Source organism: Pseudophryne corroboree, chromosome 1 (genome assembly GCF_028390025.1).
Source record: "Pseudophryne corroboree isolate aPseCor3 chromosome 1, aPseCor3.hap2, whole genome shotgun sequence".
NCBI classification, from domain to species: domain Eukaryota; kingdom Metazoa; phylum Chordata; class Amphibia; order Anura; family Myobatrachidae; genus Pseudophryne; species Pseudophryne corroboree.
In genome coordinates this window covers 1,205,037,037-1,205,049,437 of record NC_086444.1, presented here as the reverse complement: position 1 = coordinate 1,205,049,437, position 12,401 = coordinate 1,205,037,037, and the positions used below count along the sequence as shown (strand labels likewise).

General features: G+C 43.8%; 1 long non-coding RNA gene across 1 annotated transcript in view; it reads right to left on the bottom strand.

Annotated features, from left to right (window-relative positions):
- Positions 1–1,106: 1,106 nt before the first annotated feature.
- LOC135021143 (uncharacterized) overlaps positions 1,107–12,401 on the bottom strand; it is a 312,347-nt gene continuing 301,052 nt past the window's right edge. Inside the window, exon 3 of the long non-coding RNA XR_010218489.1 lies at positions 1,107–1,185. This is a non-coding gene — a long non-coding RNA (uncharacterized LOC135021143). The remainder of the gene's footprint in view (positions 1,186–12,401) is intronic.

Sequence of the window (12,401 nt, the reverse complement as noted above, 5' to 3'; positions counted from 1 at the left end):
GGTCATCAGTTTAAAAATGGTGGAAAATACATATGTGTATAAAAAACTATTTTTGGACAAAAATTCATATAGAACAATGATAAACATATTTATATAAAAAAAGGAATCTATATAAAACAAGTATTGAATGATGAGTAAATAGTTTAAATAACAGACAAGGAGATGAGGGAAAGTTACATATATAGGCAATATCCGTGAATAATTAAATATGGTACCAAATCTGCACCCATTCAGGTGCAGAAGTAGGAACACATAAAAATCATATAAATAGATAAATAATATTAAAATAATGGGGATGATTTATATTGATAAGGTAAATAGGAGGTTCATATATTTATAAGTGGACAGAAGACATCAGGTAAATGAACGAACCTAAAACCCCATTGCTGGCGTATTTCTGTCTGCCAGGGTTCGGCATATGATAAATTTTAGCGTTAGTGGGTACATGAAAGGGAGAGTTCATACTTTGCAGGTGTGGGATGTTTATAAAAATGGAGCTATTTCATAGCCCTCGTTATGACCTTTGGGAGACATGGTGTTCAGGGTGAAGATCCAATACATCTCACGTTGGGAGAGTCTTTTCAAAAGGTCACCACCTCTTGGGCCCAGTTTGACATGTTCGATAGCTTTAAATGTTAGGGTGTCTGTGTTTGAATTGTGGGTCGTAGCAAAGTGTCTGGAGAGTGGATGGCTCTCCACTTTGTTTTTGACGTTCCTCACGTGTTCTTGAATACGCAATTTTAGTGGTCTCTTCGTCTTTCCTATATATTTCAGATGGCATCCACACTCAATCATATATATCACTGAGGTTGTGTTACAGTTGATAAAGTCTTTAATTTTATGTTCTTTCATGTTGTCACTGCTGTGAAATATTCTCCTGTTTGGATGGACAAATTTGCATATGTTACAATGCCCGCATTTATACATACCGATGCATTTAGTGAGGCCTGTTGGCATGTTCCGAGGGCACAGTTTTCAGAGGGCACTCTACAATATTAAATTCCAGATATTGGAAACCAGCATGTACTGAATAGCAATGTTTTTTAATCAAGCATTAAAACATTCAATTAAAATCATACAGATGTACAATATTTCATAAACACATTGTTCATTTGTACAAATACTTCCATAAAAATCCAACGCGTTTTCTTCCTATAAGGAATTCATCAGGGGTACAGTTCACAGCTGGTTGTGGAGGAAAAAGAAGAAGAAGAGCAAGAGAACAAAAGGAGAGTATCAATTGATATCGCATAATACATTTCAATTACAGATGTTCATTCAGTTATAAATGTTCATTTAATTAAAAATGTTCATTTAATTATTGAACAAGGGTGAATAACTAATACATTCATAAAATTAGACATTGAGAGAAGAGAGAATCATTCTCAACGATCGTACTACTAATTGGTAATGATAGTGACTACTTACTATGAATATGGTTTCGGGTAGATCCCCTATAGCCATATAGTAGTATCACTGTTGGTTGGGGATAAACTCTATCAGATTTATCCTAATTGAATTTCAACCTGATAACTACAAGGTGACATAGCTCACTCACATTAAATTAGAGGAATCTCGCACATCAATGGGTCTTCCGTATAGGATACAGTAGAGGTATCTAGGGGAGAGAAATGTCTCAACCAGAGATCCAGTAACTATTTACACTAACCATCTCTAGTTTTTATACTCACATCTGGACTCTGTGAGTGTCAATAGCAGATTATAAACTGTCCTCAAGGATTAGGGGAAGGCCAAATAATATCTAAATAAATTAAATAAAATTAGATAAGTGTATATTCTAACCTTTAAATTAAGGTTCTGTCAGGGAATAAGTTGGTAACTTACTTTTTTTAAAACCAATAATACCGGACAAGAATCCAGAAGAATCAAAAAATATCCAACTATAAATTAAATTAGATAGGTTTAATCAATTAGAAGGATGATAAATCAAACAAGAAAAAATGGAATAATACCACACAATTACTTACAGAGCAGAGTTCTGGGCCTTGTGGCTACCTTCTCTCCTGAATGTCAAGTGAACTGGTATGTGAGGACCTGATCTATTTATACCTCTAGAGGTGTGACCTCACTTCCTTTAGTTCCCTAATTGGTCAAAATGATATACAGAATAGAATGCTAATTACCACCCAATAAATGGATAATCTACTAATGGAAATGCAAGAATAAACTTCATGAATATAATGAGTCCTACAAGGAATAGAACATATAATTGAGAAAGCCAAAATTAATCTACTTCCGCCATGCGTTCCACCTACCGCATGGTGGAACGCATGAACTTCCGCCCATCGTTATAAAAATACATTACGCCCAGAGGGGACATGTTGAAATATGTGCTAAAACTATTAAGCCCAGAGAGGATATATGCCCCCGATACGGGATCACTAAAGATTCCGATCGGGGCAAGAAGATAGAAGCCCGTGATATGGGCCCTTGCATTCCATCTATACTTAGGATGGAACGCAACGCGTCACCTCCGTGACACGTGCCTTTGCGTTCCACCCGTCCAGATGGTGGAGCGCATCGTGTTGATCCTGATTCAGCTGTGCGTTCCACCCATAAAACTGGTGGAACGCAATCAGTGTACTAAACGGAGCGCTCACATTTTAGTGAACATCATGAGCCGCAAATTATTTAACTCCTAATGGTTTGTCACACGTTACGACAGGAAAAAACAGACGGATTGGTGAGATTTTTAACACTATTTTCTCAATGTCTTCACAAACATTATATCATTCGCGATGGTATAATACAACATACAAAAGGTTCAATAATTCCCTTGTGACATAATTGTTTAGTCATCTGCAGATATACATTCAAAAATATACATATATCCTATTCATATGAAGTATTAACAAATATAATATATGATCAATAATTCACATTATTATATCATAAACGGTCATGGGGTCACGAGGTGCTGCCTAATTGAATATAGCGCGAGATTAGGTCATTGTTGATTGGTAATATATATATATATATATATATTAAAGCAATTATTTGTAGCCCACATCTAGCGCTCTTATCACGTTGCCGAAAGCGCTAACAGTACCACATATCCAACTGGTTATAAATCACTTTATGTGGTTATAAATTGTGGTGGAACGCAGACCGGAAGTCGCTCCGGAGAGCCGGATTGTAAAAGTGATTTTACAATAACTAATTGCTTATAGATGATATCTAAGCAGTTTATGTGAGTTATTGCTCTTTAGGCTTTGATCCTATGTGACAGGAAGTGATGTAATTAGGAAGTTAAGTGATAGGTGTATAAGAGGAAGCCCAGCGCACAGTGCTTTGCTCTGCTGCACAACTCTGCTTGGATGTGTCGTCCTGATGACGGCCACGTTCTGTAGTCGAAACGTCGACAAGATGACATGATTTGTGACCTGTTCTGATGGTAAAGTATGAAGTATGAACTGTTTAAATGTCCCTGGTGCGTGCACATTCTTTGGGCTCTTCTATATGGATGCTTTAGTTTCTACTGGCATTAAGGAGCACCACAGGTGTATGTATGAACTTTTCTAGTGTGTGCCTACTGTTGAATATATATATGACTTGCTTTCTAGAAGCAGACAGAACCACATCTAACAGGAGCCTAAATATACACTTCATTGGGTACACTCTAAAATTAATTAATTGATGAGTTCAGGCCAGTCCTCTTCCTCATCAAATCACTAGCTGCATTTTGGTTTCCAGTTTATCCGTGGATCCTCCTTATCAGTAGAGGATTTGCTCCATTATTCTTGAATGGCGATTCCTTAAGGTTTCTCTCCAAACCAATTTTACCCTGATGAAGTCCTTTTGAGGACTAAACGCGTCGGTTTTAGAGTGTTTTCTCTTCTTAAAAGGCAGCAACCCTTAAATATGGATTGCATTATATGGGTTTGACTGCATTTTTATATGTTATCACCTTGTACCATTACTAAGTGTACAATACATTTTTTATCTATATCTGTGTCTGGTAGCTGAATGTTATATCACCTGTAATACAATTTTTAATACAATTCCTAACGTAATAGTGTATTGTGCGCCCTCAGAATTTGTTTGTAATATATATATATATATATATATATTATATACATATATTTATTTTTTTAAGAATATCAAACCTGTGTGTGTTCAGGGCTTTGTTGTGCCACTGCATTAATAATCTAAGCATTGTGAATAGTAGTGTGAAGCTGTTGTCATGACATAACCCCCCCCATAAATAGCTGATAACCGGCTATAGCACCCATGTCCAGTGCAATAGTTGCTGCTGGTTGTTAGCTATTTATGTTTTTTATATGAGAAGGTCATCACCCAAGAAATTATCTCTTCCATTCCCCTCCCCGGCTTATTACTAACAGCACAGCCTATGTTCCCAAGTCTCTGTATAAGGGACTTTCCGACCCTGCTACTCAACAGTGTATTACAACTATAGATGAGCGGGTTCGGTTCCTCGGAATCCGAACCCCCCCGAACTTCAGCCTTTTTACACGGGTCCGAGGCAGACTCGGATCTTCCCGCCTTGCTCGGTTAACCCGAGCGCGCCCGAACGTCATCATCCCGCTGTCGGATTCTCGCAAGGCTCGTATTCTATCGCGAGACTCGGATTCTATATAAGGAGCCGCGCGTCGCCGCCATTTTCACACGTGCATTGAGATTGATAGGGAGAGGACGTGGCTGGTGTCCTCTACGTTAGAATAGATAGAGACACTTGAGTTGAGTTACTACTAACTTAGTAATTTTGGGGAGCATTAGGAGTACTCAGAGTGCAGAGTTTTACTGATAGTTACTAGTGACCACCACCAGTTTTATTTATTATTTAATATAATCCGTTCTCTGCCTGAAAAAAAAACGATACACAGTCACATACCATATCTGTGCTCAGCCTCAGTGTGCTGCATGATAATATCATCTATGTATATCTGACTGTGCTGAGTGCTCACTGCTCACACAGCTGAATTGTGGGGGAGACTGGGGTGCAGTTATAGCAGGAGTACAGTGCACACTTTTGCTGCCAGTGTGACTGACCAGTGACCACCAGTATATTGTCTGCCTGAAAAAGTTAAACACTCCTGTGGTGTTTTTTTATTTATTCTATAAACGCATTCTGCTGACAGTGTCCAGCAGGTCCGTCATTCATTATATTATATAAATATTTACCTGCAGTAGTGTTATATTTTTTTTGTTCATCTCTATCATCTTTATCATCTCTATATTAGCAGACGCAGTACGGTAGTCCACGGCTGTGGCTACCTCTGTGTCGTCAGTGCTCGTCCATAATTGTATACCTACCTGTGGTGGGGTTTATTTTTCTATCTTCTTCATACTAGTAGTTTAGGAGTCTGCTGACAGTGTCCAGCAGGTCCGTCATTATATTATATATACCTGCAGTAGTGATATATATATATTTTTTATATCATTATCATCTCTATACTAGCAGACGCAGTACGGTAGTCCACGGCTGTAGCTACCTCTGTGTCGTCAGTCACTCGTCATCCATAAGTATACTAGTATCCATCCATCTCCATTGTTTACCTGAGGTGCCTTTTAGTTGTGCCTATTAAAATATGGAGAACAAAAATGTTGAGGTTCCAAAAATAGGGAAAGATCAAGATCCACTTCCACCTCGTGCTGAAGCTGCTGCCACTAGTCATGGCCGAGACGATGAAATTCCATCAACGTCGTCTGCCAAGGCCGATGCCCAATGTCATAGTACAGAGCATGTAAAATCCATAACACAAAATATCAGTAAAAAAAGGACTCAAAAATCTAAAATAAAATCATCGGAGTAGAAGCGTAAACTTGCCAATATGCCATTTACCACACGGAGTGGCAAGGAACGTCTGAGGCCCTGGCCTATGTTCATGGCTAGTGGTTCAGCTTCACATGAGGATGGAAGCACTCAGCCTCTCGCTAGAAAAATGAAAAGACTTAAGCTGGCAAAAGCACAGCAAAGAACTGTGCGTTCTTCGAAATCACAAATCCACAAGGAGAGTCCAATTGTGTCGGTTGCGATGCCTGACCTTCCCAACGCTGGACGTGAAGAGCATGCGCCTTCCACCATTTGCACGCCCCCTGCAAGTGCTGGAAGGAGCACCCGCAGTCCAGTTCCTGATAGTCAGATTGAAGATGTCAGTGTTGAAGTACACCAGGATGAGGAGGATATGGGTGTTGCTGGCGCTGGGGAGGAAATTGACAAGGAGGATTCTGATGGTGAGGTGGTTTGTTTAAGTCAGGCACCCGGGGAGACACCTGTTGTCCGTGGGAGGAATATGGCCATTGACATGCCTGGTGAAAATACCAAAAAAATCAGCTCTTCGGTGTGGAAGTATTTCAACAGAAATGCGGACAACAGGTGTCAAGCCGTGTGTTGCCTTTGTCAAGCTGTAATAAGTAGGGGTAAGGACGTTAACCACCTTGGAACATCCTCCCTTATACGTCACCTGCAGCGCATTCATCATAAGTCAGTTCAAGTTCAAAAACTTTGGGCGACAGCGGAAGCAGTCCACTGACCAGTAAATCCCTTCCTCTTGTAACCAAGCTCACGCAAACCACCCCAACAACTCCCTCAGTGTCAATTTCCTCCTTCCCCAGGAATGCCAATAGTCCTGCAGGCCATGTCACTGGCAATTCTGACGAGTCCTCTCCTGCCTGGGATTCCTCCGATGCATCCTTGCGTGTAACGCCTACTGCTGCTGGCGCTGCTGTTGTTGCTGCTGGGAGTCGATGGTCATCCCAGAGGGGAAGTCGTAAGACGACTTTTACTACTTCCACCAAGCAATTGACTGTCCAACAGTCCTTTGCGAGGAAGATGAAATATCACAGCAGTCATCCTGCTGCAAAGCGGATAACTGAGGCCTTGGCATCCTGGGCGGTGAGAAACGTGGTTCCGGTATCCATCATTACTGCAGAGCCAACTATAGACTTGTTTGAGGTACTGTGTCCCCGGTACCAAATACCATCTAGGTTCCATTTCTCTAGGCAGGCGATACCGAAAATGTACACAGACCTCAGAAAAAGACTCACCAGTGTCCTAAAAAATGCAGTTGTACCCAATGTCCACTTAACCACGGACATGTGGACAAGTGGAGCAGGGCAGACTCAGGACTATATGACTGTGACAGCCCACTGGGTAGATGTATTGACTCCCGCCGCAAGAACAGCAGCGGCGGCACCAGTAGCAGCATCTCGCAAACGCCAACTCTTTCCTAGGCAGGCTACGCTTTGTATCACCGCTTTCCAGAATACGCACACAGCTGAAAACCTCTTACGGCAACTGAGGAAGATCATCGCAGAATGGCTTACCCCAATTGGACTCTCCTGTGGATTTGTGGCATCGGACAACACCAGCAATATTGTGTGTGCATTAAATCTGGGCAAATTCCAGCACGTCCCATGTTTTGCACATACCTTGAATTTGGTGGTGCAGAATTATTTAAAAAACGACAGGGGCGTGCAAGAGATGCTGTCGGTGGCCAGAAGAATTGCGGGACACTTTTGGCGTACAGGCACCACGTACAGAAGACTGGAGCAACACCAAAAACGCCTGAACCTGCCCTGCCATCATCTGAAGCAAGAAGTGGTAACGAGGTGGAATTCAACCCTCTATATGCTTCAGAGGTTGGAGGAGCAGCAAAAGGCCATTCAAGCCTATACAACTGACCACGATATAGGAGGTGGAATGCTCCTGTCTCAAGCGCAGTGGAGAATGATTTCAACGTTGTGCAAGGTTCTGCAACCTTTTGAACTTGCCACACATGAAGTCAGTTCAGACACTGCCAGCCTGAGTCAGGTCATTCCCCTCATCAGGCTTTTGCAGAAGAAGCTGGAGACATTGAAGGAGGAGCTAACACTGAGCGATTCCGCTAGGCATGTGGGACTTGTGGATGGAGCCCTTAATTCGCTTAACAAGGATTCACGGGTGGTCAATCTGTTGAAATCAGAGCACTACATTTTGGCCACCGTGCTCGATCCTAGATTTAAAACCTACCTTGGATCTCTCTTTCCGGCAGACACAAGTCTGCAGGGGTTCAAAGAACTGCTGGTGAGAAAATTGTCAAGTCAAGCGGAACGCGACCTGTCAACATCTCCTCCTTCACATTCTCCCGCAACTGGGGGTGCGAGGAAAAGGCTCAGAATTCCGAGCCCACCCGCTGGCGGTGATGCAGGGCAGTCTGGAGCGACTGCTGATGCTGACATCTGGTCCGGACTGAAGGACCTGCCAATGATTACGGACATGTCGTCTACTGGCACTGCATATGATTCTCTCTCCATTGAAAGAATGGTGGAGGATTATATGAGTGACCGCATCCAAGTAGGCACGTCAGACAGTCCGTACGTATACTGGCAGGAAAAACAGGCAATTTGGAGGCCCTTGCACAAACTGGCTTTATTCTACTTAAGTTGCCCTCCCACAAGTGTGTACTCCGAAAGAGTGTTTAGTGCCGCCGCTCACCTTGTCAGCAATCGGCGTACGAGGTTACTTCCAGAAAATGTGGAGAAGATGATGTTCATTAAAATGAATTATAATCAATTCCTCCGTGGAGACATTCACCAGCAGCAATTGCCTCCACAAAGTACACAGGGAGCTGTGATGGTGGATTCCAGTGGGGACGAATTGATAATCTGTGCGGAGGGGGATGTACACGGTGATGAATCGGAGGATGATGATGAGGTGGACATCTTGCCTCTGTAGAGCCAGTTTGTGCAAGGAGAGATTAATTGCTTCTTTTTTGGTGGAGGTCCAAACCAACCCATCATTTCAGTCACAGTCATGTGGCAGACTCTGTCACTGAAATGATGGGTTGGTTAAAGTGTGCATGTCCTGTTTATACAACATAAGGGTGGGTGGGAGGGCCCAAGGACAATTCCATCTTGCACCTCTTTTTTCTTTCATTTTTCTTTGCGTCATGTGCTGTTTGGGGAGTGTTTTTTGGAAGGGCCATCCTGCGTGACACTGCAGTGCCACTCCTAGATGGGCCAGGTGTTTGTGTCGGCCACTTGGGTCGCTGAGCTTAGTCATCCAGCGACCTCGGTGCAAATTTTAGGACTAAAAATAATATTGTGAGGTGTGAGGTGTTCAGAATAGACTGAAAATGAGTGGAAATTATGGTTATTGAGGTTAATAATACTTTGGGATCAAAATGACCCCCAAATTCTATGATTTAAGCTGTTTTTTAGGGTTTTTTGAAAAAAAACACCTGAATCAAAAACACACCCGAATCCGACAAAAAAAATTCGGTGAGGTTTTGCCAAAACGCGTTCGAACCCAAAACACGGCCACGGAACCGAACCCAAAACCAAAACACAAAACCCGAAAAATTTCCGGTGCACATCTCTAATTACAACATCATTGATCTATGGGGGAGAAATATCGAGCAACGTAAAAGAGTGGAGAAGTGGTCTCACTGGATGTCATCAATAGAATATAGTATATAAAGCTTGGTTTCAACCTTTTCATGAAATCAGGATCATGTTAGTCATGTTTTTATTTTTGTATTTACAGATAAACAGGCTTTTTTGGTTTCCATTTTCAAAAGTATTCCACACGGAATTCTATCTGCTGCACTGAAGCGGTCTGACGTCATAATGTCACGCCGCACAAAAAACAATACACTTTATTGTACAGTGGGGGGCCTCTCATTAGTAGTTACTTTGCTGCATTATGGGCGGCAGGAGGCGAACGCCCAGGGGCCTGTCATCCAATTACAGCAGAGCAATAGCAGCGGACAACATGAACAGTCAGAGTGGCTGGTCCCAGGACAGTTGTCCCCACAGTACCGCATTGATGGCAGCCCTGACGGGGAGTCTGGGTGAGAGTGCAGCAGGGTTGGCTGTTGTTAGTGTCGGCTTGGCGGCTGTACGGGGAGAAAGGCTGAGCTTCTAGGCAGGGCCGTCTTTTTGTATGGGCTCAATGGGCTCTTGCCCAAGGGCCCCAGGAGTAGAAGGGCCCTAGGCCAATAGCTGAGGGTCCCCTCTTTCGAGGGGTACCAGATTTTTGAAAATCAGCCCTGGGGAACTGGAGATATCAGAATTCAAAGCAGTGGTCCCCATCCAAGCCTGTTAATTGTTCTTCCCAGCCAGATATCTCGGGTTCTGTCTAACTTAGAGTTTTTCTGAGGGTATACTCCAAAAGCTGGGACTCTCCCCTTTTGGTGAACACTGGGAGCTTGTCTCTACTATGCCCAAAACCAGAGATATCAGCCTTCCAGCAGCTGGTCCCTGCTACAGCTCCACACGCCTGGTATGCAGTTTTATATTATCGTCTGTGGATTTCTCTGGCCCCTGAACTCTGATTCCCAAATCCCCAGTATCTCCTGAAAGGTGGGACTCTCTAGTTTGGTTTATCCCATTAAAGCTAAGAAATCTATTTCCAGGAACTGGAGATATCTGCAGTAAAGCAAGCTGCCCTCCCACCAGAAAATTATGAATATTAATCCCACTCCACTATCGACCCCTCCCCTACATATTAAACATGTACCGGGGCCCCTTCATTCAGCCCAATGTCCCCTTCTACAGTCTAGTGTTCTCCTTCCTGCCCCATCTGTCCAGTAAAGGAGTAATTAGCACAAATTATTTCTCCAGGTCCTACATGCTGAGCGAAAGATAGAACACCCCCTACCCCCCCCCCCCGCGGGACATCAAAGCTGCCGCTGACAGCACCCCCACCCCTACCGCTGGAGGATGGGTAGGGGCCTCAGTGCATTGCTGTGCCCAGGGGCCTACACTGCTGTTAAGCTTTTAGGGACTTCCTCTAACCACTCAGCACACCCTGCTGCTGTCACTGACAACTACTGATGCACACACACATCACTTCCCACAGCAGAAGGCAGACAGACCATGCTCCTCAACACAATTGAAGAGGCTAGCCAGCATTCCCTGCCTGTCTCTTGGATGTTAGGTATGTTCAGTCCACGCTCCACTCCACGCATACGCAGTGGTGCTGTCTAGATGGTCTTGCATCAGGGTCACACTCAGGGTTCGACTGGCCCACAGGGGTACAGGGGAAACCACTGGTGGGCCCTACTGCCTGAAGGCCCACCCCCTCCTCTAGGGATCAGGTTCCAGATTGTGATGTTACTAATCTAGTACATTATCTTGCATGCACTACAGTATTTACTGTATATATTTATCTAGGGGGCCAACACTTGCAAAATGGTTAGGCAAACCAATGTGGTGAATGGGCACACCCCCTCTAGAGACTGGCCATACCCCTTAACATGGGCCCCTAACCACTGCATTCCCCCGGTGGGGCCTACATGCCCCAGTCCGACACTGGTCACACTGCAGTGTTGATTGCGGGATGGTACTGGCCATTCACTAATCACAGTTGTGGGAGTATCTGAACACTGATTGGTGGATTGATCTCGCCACCAATCAGGAGACACAACAGTATAAGCATGCTCGCTCAGAGACCCACAGGCTGACGGAGAGGGAAAGTTCCTCCTTCGGGGGGTAATGATGGTCAGGCGGTATTGGGCACGTGTGCTTCAGTTTGCCTGTACAGAAAAACTATGTATATTCAACTGTACACAAATATTTATGAATTTTGTTGTGCGCCCGTCCCCTAACCATATGCTTGGATTCATCATCAGTGCCCGGCAGCCTGATGGAACTTTAAGTGAGATTGCTCATTACAGACCAGTTATGCTCCTTTAGCTATGAGTGCGGGAATGCTTATGACTCTGCATCTCTTGTTCTTTCGGTATGCTTGGTTAATGCCCATATTTCTATTGCTGAGCAATGGCCACTTGCAAGCATTTGCCCCCAGGATATAAGTTGCCAGGTGTGACTCAGGTGAGTGTGAACATCCAGGAAACTCTACCTTCTGCAGAGTGGCTAAGTCACTCCAGGGGTGAGATTCAAATGACATATCACGCCCAATTTCCTTCTAAAATTATCTCCGTTATTGCGCATATTGCGCCCATAGTGATCAGGTTTAGCTGTGTAAAGGGTTGGGTGCCTCCATACTCCGGAGGTAGCAAGCTGAAATAATGATACCACACCCCTGAGGGCAGAAACAGAATGGGTGTGAAAAGGGGTGAAAAGAATTGAATCTCCCCCCAGGTGTCTTGCACCATATGGAGCAAACAGTAGTGGAACAGGTGCAGGATTACATTGAGGTGATGAGAGATCTTGCTGGTACATGGTGGTCATGGGGCACATCTAATATCAAAGAGGTACAGTATCTATTGGGTGATATTTAATGGTTTTTTCGCACACAAACTCCCACACATATCTCGCCCACGGGAGCCGGGTTTATGCGTTTAGGCACGCAAAGTGGCTTAACCCAACTAAACTGTTTGGCAGACCGTGACAAGACCCGTTTGGGCTCCCAAACGTGTTACTTTTTTGCATTTCAGCTAGCCACCCCTGGGAGTAGCGACCTAAAATTATGA